This window comes from Pogoniulus pusillus, chromosome 21, assembly GCF_015220805.1.
Source record: "Pogoniulus pusillus isolate bPogPus1 chromosome 21, bPogPus1.pri, whole genome shotgun sequence".
Classification (NCBI taxonomy): Eukaryota; Metazoa; Chordata; class Aves; order Piciformes; family Lybiidae; genus Pogoniulus; species Pogoniulus pusillus.
Genome location: NC_087284.1, coordinates 16,848,882 through 16,856,231, shown reverse-complemented (window position 1 = coordinate 16,856,231; position 7,350 = coordinate 16,848,882).

Here is a 7,350-nt window from a genome sequence, read left to right as displayed (position 1 = left end):
CCACCACGGCTCATTGCTCACAGAACCTCTCACTTCAGCTCTCCTCTTCCTGCCCTGCAGATCTTGGTATTCATTTCTTTTCCTGCCTTTAATGCAAATGGAAGTGTTGCACTCTAAATCCTGTTTCAAGATTTCTGGTAAATCAGCATTAAAGATGAGACTGCAGTTGCACAGCCACCAGTGCCAATTACCATTTTGTGCTTTGTTCTTTGGTGGTGGTGGCATTAATACTGTGAGTAGGTCTCCTCTGAAGAGTGACCTCAACATTCAAACAAAAAACCCTCTCAAAACACCAGAGCCCTTCAAGCCTCTACTAACATGGTTATTTTAAGTGATATTTCAAGTTTTATTATGTTTTCTATGCTGCTGTAATGATTTGCTTCCATTATTTACAGCCTTTCATCCTGTGCTAGCCCATGCAAGTCTGAGCACATACACATTCCCATGTCCCTTTCTTGCAGTCCTTAATGGAGAGCTAGATGATAATGTTTGTGGCCCTCACTTCCCCAGAAAACATGGTTCACCATAATCCCACCACAACACACAGCTACCTAAACATGGGTACCTCAGATACAGATATGTACCAAACAAATGGCCACAGTATCAGGTTTGGGTGCCTGATGTCTTCTCAGCCACATGGAAAGGAAACTGGAGGCAAAGATGTTACAAATTGTGCAGTTCTGGCATAGAACTCTCCTTCCCATGTTCCTCATTTTCCTTCTGTTGCCCCATTTGAAATGGACCTGAGTTTCCAAAACTGTACCTCTGTCTCAAAAACCAATACAAACATCTATTCCTAATAAATGCAGATACAGGTGGGTTTGTGGTTTCCCCTTTCTGCTGTCATTCTGGTTTCTAGCAAAGAAAGGGCATTTGCCTGGGTGAGCAGTAGTTTCTCCATCACCTGTGAGACTGGTATTCTAGTCAGTTTAACTAATCCTGACAAATCAGAGAATGTGTGTCCAGTTCTGGGCCACTCAATTCAAGAGAGACGTTGAGGTGCTGGAATGTGTCCAGAAAAGGGCAACGAGGCTGGTGAAGGGCCTGGAACACAAACCCTATGAGGAGAGGCTGAGGGAGCTGGGGGTGTGCAGCCTGGAGAAGAGGAGGCTCAGGGCAGACCTCATTGCTGTCTACAACTACCTGGAGGGAGGTTGTAGCCAGGTGGGGTTGGTCTCTTCTCCCAGGCAACCAGCAACAGAACAAGGGGACACAGTCTCAAGTTGTGCCAGGGGAAGTCTAGGCTGGATGTTAGGAGGAAGTTGTTGGCAGAGAGAGTGATTGGCATTGGAATGGGCTGCCCAGGGAGGTGGTGGAGGCACTGTCCCTGGAGGTGTTCAGGAAAAGCCTGGATGAGGCACTTAGTGCCATGGTCTAGTTGATTGGCTAGAGCTGGGTGTTAGGTTGGACTGGATGATCTTGGAGGTCTCTTCCAAACTGGTTGATTCTATGATTCTATGTTCTTTGTCTCCAAGCAGGACAATGCCAAAGGCAATATAAGGACAGTGCAGTACTTCTGAAAGAGGGCTCATTCGGGTATGTGACAAAGGACAGTATTGAAAAGTAGCAAAACACAGATGAGATTAATTTGTTCATTTCCTAGGAATTACCTTTGTGCAGAAAAGTTCATGTTAAGGTTTGTGAGTGCTCTGGGATAAAGTCAACACTCCCACCTACTGGTCTCATCTAAGTTTTATCTTTTTTCCTCTCTAACCTCTTTTAATTTTTTTTCTGGTGTGTTTCTTTTCCCATTTCTTTTGCCTTTTGGTGTCTGTTTTTATCATTCTTTGCTTTTCTTTTTTTTTTTTTCATTTCTCTTTTCAGATGGAAGTTCCTGCTTTCCATTGAAGGTTTTACAATTCACACAAGTAGAAATAACTGTCCCAGAAAAGGCATAGTGTTAGAAAAGGCACATCCTCAGAATGACATAATTGTTCTTTTCTAACACATGTGAAAAATCTTACAGGTGTCTTGGAGTGGAGCAGCTTTCATCCAGTCCTTGCCTTCTGACAGAACAAGTAACAACGGATGACTTCAAAATAAGACAGAAAAACTCTTTGGCTCACTTTTTCCAAATGACTCCACTGTGCTGAAAAATCCTGCTTGCCACTCGCCCTAAATCCTGCTTGTCACTCACTCTGAATAAACCACACAGGGAATTTAATTGTCATTATCCAGTGACATTCAGGTTCCTCACGTTTTCCTTGTTCACTACCAATTGTGGACTATAAAGACTGTAAGACCCCACAGAGGTATCTGCTCCAGTTCCTTCTGAATCATCCTCAATTCAAGAGAGAAGTTGAGGTGCTGGAACGTGTCCAGAGAAGGGTGACAAAGCTGGTGAGGGGCCTGGAACACAAACCCTATGAGGAGAGGCTGAGGGAGCTGGGGGTGTGCAGCCTGGAGAAGAGGAGGCTCAGGAGGGATCTCATTGCTGTCTACAACTACCTGAAGGGAGGCTGTAGCCAGGTGGGGGTTGGTCTCTTCTCCCAGGCAACCAGCAACAGAACAAAGGGACACAGTCTCAAGTTGTGCCAGGGGATGTCTAGGCTGGATGTTAGGAGGAGGTTGTTGGCAGAGAGAGTGATTGGCATTGGAATGGGCTGCCCAGGGAGGTGGTGGAGTCACCATCCCTGGAGGTGTTCAAGAAAAGCCTGAATGAAACACTTGGTGCCATGGTCTAGTTGAGTGGCTAGGGCTGGGTGCTAGGTTGGACTGGATGATCTTGAAGGTCTCTTCCAACCTGGTTGATTCTATGATTCTATGATTCTACACATACTTGCATGTTCATAGCAGTGCCAGTTGCTCCAGCTGCAAAACTCCATTGTAACAAGTAATCCTTACATACACAGGCTATCTCCCATACACGTTCCTATGTACTGCTCTTATTTTTCTGCTCTGCTGTGTTTTGATTGTCTTCATTCTTGGTCCAAAAGCCAGCAAAAATACTGAGGTACTCTGTACACGAGGGAAACACAGAATTTTGCCTCAAAGCAGTTCAACTCTTTTCACTCTTATGTCCTCGTTTTTGTAACTCTTATTTTTAGAAATGCAAGATGAGAAACAGAAACACTGTTTAAAAACCTCCCAATCATTTGTTTATAATTTAATAGTAACTACTATAAATGGCCCTCCATTATTATTTGTGTTAGATTAATACCTATGGGTTCCAACCAGGAAGCACACAGGGATGAAATTACTTGCCCAGATTTGCACTGCAGCCAGGGCTAAACCAGGGAATAAACCCACAGCTCATCCCCAGGCTCGTGGTCAAACCTTTGGACTCTGCTGCTGTCCTCCCAGCCAAAAAGCACATTTCCATAGGCCTCAACAGTTGGTTGTGTGGAACCAGCCACACTCTGGTTAATGAGCATGAACTCAGAGCAGAGCACTGATGCCTAATAAATGGTTTCATTTAGAATACTTAACTGCCTGTAGAAGGTGGCTTAATCACTCAAGAGTCAGACTTCCAAAGTTATTTAAGCATCTAAATACACAAAAGACCATTGACTGAGGTTTTCAGAAGTACATCCTGGTTTCACTCCTCTGAGACATTCATTCAGCAGGTTTAGGCAGCTCAGGGCTTTTGGTAGCCTGACTGGAGTTTTCCCTGAGAAGAGAGCCAGAAGGAGCTCTCCATATCACAAGTGTGGTTTACACCTCATGCCAAGGGATAGAGGTGCTTCTGCATTCCTTTACCTCACACTTATCCTAAATGCTAGCTTAGGCTCTGCTGAAGTTGTGAGGATGCATATTTTGACCAGGTTATGTTGTCTGCAATTCACTATGTGGGTTTTTTTTTCAATGTGTGCTTTGAAATTCACAATGCCCATTTTCTGTCTGCTGCTTCCCATGGAGCAGCATGGCCTTGCTAGGTGGAACACACTGCTTCTTTGCTCTTACCTCCTTCAAAGTCCTGGTTTGGCTTTTAGTGGCCTGAATAAGTGCTACAAACAGGGTGTGATGTCCACCCATCCTTTCTTCTCACTGCTGGCTGTGGGAACCAGAGCCGCTCACCTTTGCAGAGAGAGCTCAGGGGTGCCCAGGCTCTGCACTTCTTGTCAGATCACACAGTATCACAGTACCACCAAGGTTGGAAGAGACCTCAGAGATCATCAAGTCCAACCCTTTACCACAGAGCTCAAGGCTAGACCATGGCACCAAGTGCCACGTCCAATCCTGCCTTGAACAGCCCCAGGGAGTGACTCCACCACCTCCCCGGGCAGCCCATTCCAGTGTCCAATGACTCTCTCAGTGAAGAACTTTCTCTTCACCTCAAGCCTAAATTTCCCCTGGCGTAGCTTGAGGCTGTGTCCTCTTGTTCTGGTGCTGGCCACCTGAGGTATGATGTTCATGTAGGTATGATGCCAAACACTCATATGGCCTTAGCCTCTTATTCCTACTTTCACAAGAGAAGAGTTGTCAGCCCACCATTGTCTATGCTGTGATAGTACGGTGTCTACATGTTCCCCATATATAGGGCTAAACTACAGCAGTTGCTGGCTCTATCACCCAGTGACCCATCCACAATTGAAAAAGGAGATCAGGAAAATAATACCTGCAAGGTGAAATGAAAATGTATGTAATGAAGCAGCCAAACTAATACCATTATAAAGTTATAGTCATCCCAGTGAACCTGCAGGGGTCACAATAAACAGGAAAGCATTCTCAGGGGCAGAATGATGAGCAAAGTCCTCTACAGATGAGGAGAAGTAGGAACTAGAAAGAGCTCCCATCATCATCAAACTTCCCCCTTTATACTCAGCATGACCTTTATGGAATGGGATATGCCTATAACTAACTCAGGGCAGCTGCTCTGGCTGACTCCACACTGCTAGTGGCCGATGCAAACAGTAAACATATCAGTGAAATAGAGCATTCAACCATCTCAACAAACAAGACTTCCCCCTCCTCTGCTGGTGTCAGTGATTCTGCCAGTAGATGTGAAGTGCTTTGTTGGCCCCACCTCTGCCCCATCTGCTATGGACTCAATCTGTGGAGCACACACAAAGTTGGGAGGCTGTAGAAACGGCACATGGGTTGCAAAGGGCTCCAGGATGAAAGGAGTCTTCTTCCAGCTCTTTTAACAAAACATTGGTTAGAAATGTTTACAAATCTAAAATGTATCATGATAAGATTGATTCCACATGTCAATTTATTGTGGAAGAAAATGATAAATCAGTCATGCTGTCAATCAAGATTTATTTCCCAGAACTTTTTCTTCTGAACTAGACAACTCCCTGGAAATACTCATTTCTTAACCAGAAATGTCCTTCAAACTGAGTCCTGATAGTGGTTTGCATCTCAGGTACATCAACTATTTTTCTGGTGCTGTTCGAACTCCAGTATGTGAAAGGAAACCCCAAACTCTTTTTTAGAAGAAGCTTGTCCAGAAACAATCTCTTATTCAAAGAAAGCCTCCGTTTGAGGCTATGTTCTAGTGATTAAGGATGCTGGGATGAAGGTTGGACTGGATGAGCCTGGTGATCCTTTCCAACCATGGCGATTCATAGTGATTAGATGTTGTGCTGAGGGATTTGGTTTAGTCAAGGATTTGTCAGTGTGAAAGTAATGATTTCATAGAATAGAATCATAGAATCAACCAGGTTGGAAGAGACCTCCAAGATCACCCAGTCCAACCTAGCACACAGCCCTAGCCACTCAACTAGACCATGGCACTTAGCCAGGCTTTGCTTCAACACCTCCAGGGACGGTGACTCCACCACCTCCCTGGGCAGCCCATTCCAATGCCAATCACTCTCTCTGCCAACAACTTCCTCCTAACATCCAGCCTAGACTTCTCCCGACACAACTTGAGACTGTGTCCTCTTGTTCTATTGCTGGTTGCCTGGGAGAAGAGATCAACCCCCACCTGGCTACAGCCTCCCTTCAGGTAGCTGTAGACAGCAATGAGGTGACCCCTGAGCCTCCTCTTCTCCAGGCTAAACAACCCCAGCCTCTCCTGGCCTTTCACCAGCTTCACTGCCCTTCTCTGGACACATTCCAGCACCTCAACATCTCTCTTGAATTGAGGGGCCCAAAACTGGACACAGTTTGCCTCTATGATCTTGAAGGTCGTTTCCAATCTAAGAAATTCTGTGATTCTGTGAAACACACTGTGAAAGCCCTAAGCATGGACTGTTCCTGTGCAGTCAGCTTCCCTGCTCTTCTGCTGTACAACTCGCCTTTAACTCATTGCTCTGAAAAATAAATACATATTGAGATGTACATATTCCACCTCAAATCTTTCTTGGTGAAGTCACAAGAGGTTTTGCATTTGAGTGCCAAAAGCAGTACAAGCATGCACAGATATGGGTCATAAACAGCTTTGACTCAGCCTTTCACTGGCTTTTGGAATAACTGATGCACTACCATACTCGTGCTTCTAAGAGAATTAGAGCAGCTTTTAAAGACATGCTTTTCTTTTTTCCTTTCTTCACATCCCTCTTGGTTTCTGCAAATCTGAATTTGCTTACAGATTTTAGGTATAACTACTGGGGCTATCTTGAGGTGGGAAGTCCATTGCCATTGAAATGCTAAAACAACCTAGAGGGGAATAAAGTACACATTTGAAATTATTAGCATTTTAAATCTGCCCAGCTCAGAAAGTAGGAATTTTGATTGCTTGTATTCTTTTAGAAATGCTAAATTAAACAAAAGCTACTTGAGGCAGTGAAATGAATTGCTGGAACTGACACGTATGAAGTTGTTTAGTCTTGAGTCTGACAAGGATGTCCATCAGTTTTCAGTAAACAAACTGGGTGGGTATTGTTTCTAGACAGGATGTGTCAAGTTTTATGTGTGTGAGCGTCTGCAAGGGCTCATTTATCAAACTGGCAAAGGTGTAAAAGGTTTTAATGACCTCCTAAATCTCCTTCTCTGGCTGTCCTGGTGGGATGCCTTCCAAGGTCAGTCACCCAAATAAGCAGGTTCACTTGTATCATAAACAATCATGGATCAGCCTGAATGATCATCGCTGGTGGACCCTGGAGCAGAGAGAGCTATATATATCACAGCACTTTCTCATTAGGGCAGCACAGGTCAGCTCTGTTTGTTCATGGACATATTAGGCTTTGGGTTTTCTGAGCCTCTGCATCTTTTAGCCATGGTCCTGCTTTCCCATTGTATTTGCTGTCTGGACAGGATGTTTAGGAGAGGAATTGCTCCTCATGGAAAATGCAATAATTAGCTGTCCAGCCGATCCCCACTGCTGCTACCTTGCAGACAGAGAGTTGGTCATTTTATTCAGATCATAGAATCATAGAATCAACCAGGTTGGAAGAGACCTCCAAGATCATCCAGTCCAACCTAGCACCCAGCCCTAGCCACTCAACAACACCATGGCACTAA